An 805-nucleotide genomic window follows, 5' to 3' on the forward strand; every position below is an offset into this window, starting at 1 on the left:
TATGTATGTATATATTCATGTGTGTGTGTTGGCGTGTTTACGTCTTCGTAACTTAGCGGTTCGGCAAAAGAGACCGGTAGAATAAGTATTAGGCTTACAAAGAATACGTCCTGGGGTCGATTTCTTCGACTAAAGGCGGTGCTCCAGCATGACCGCAGTCAGGTGACTGAAACAAGTAAAGTAATAAAAGAATATATCAAGAGAGAGAGAGAGAGAGAGAGAGAGAGAGAGAGAGAGAGAGAGAGAGAGAATTAGTAGTGTGTTTATGTATGTGGTAATAAGACTACGAAAGTGAGAAAGAACTCAATACCTAGGTTGTATAAATGTTTAATACGTGAGGACAGAGTCCAAGCTTACAACATTCCGTTGCTCAGAGTTTCATGTTCTTTGTCATTGACCATTCCTCATTTGGATTTAGCCGATGGAACGGATTGTCTTCTTGGTCAATTTCAAACTTGCCTGATATGTGTCGCAACAAGGATATCCAGAGGTAATGCAGTACGATCGTTTCACACAACTCCATTTTATTGAACAATGCAGCCATTACATCAATTTATGTGCAGAGCAATCCTAAGCTGCACAAAGACAGAATTTAATTAAATCTTGATTTTTATGACTATACCCACTATAATTTCTGTCGACTCCCTCAGCCCTACCCCTAATAGACACTGCCTCTGTTCTCTCGGCCTTAGATATACAAGGATTTGAGAAAACTAGTCTATAAATTAAAACTGACCTCATAAAACAGTGACAAGCAAAATCTGTAACAAGTCTTTCTTCCTGATACCTTAGTAGCTTCTAAGTG

Source organism: Octopus bimaculoides, chromosome 7, assembly GCF_001194135.2.
Source record: "Octopus bimaculoides isolate UCB-OBI-ISO-001 chromosome 7, ASM119413v2, whole genome shotgun sequence".
NCBI lineage: Eukaryota > Metazoa > Mollusca > Cephalopoda > Octopoda > Octopodidae > Octopus > Octopus bimaculoides.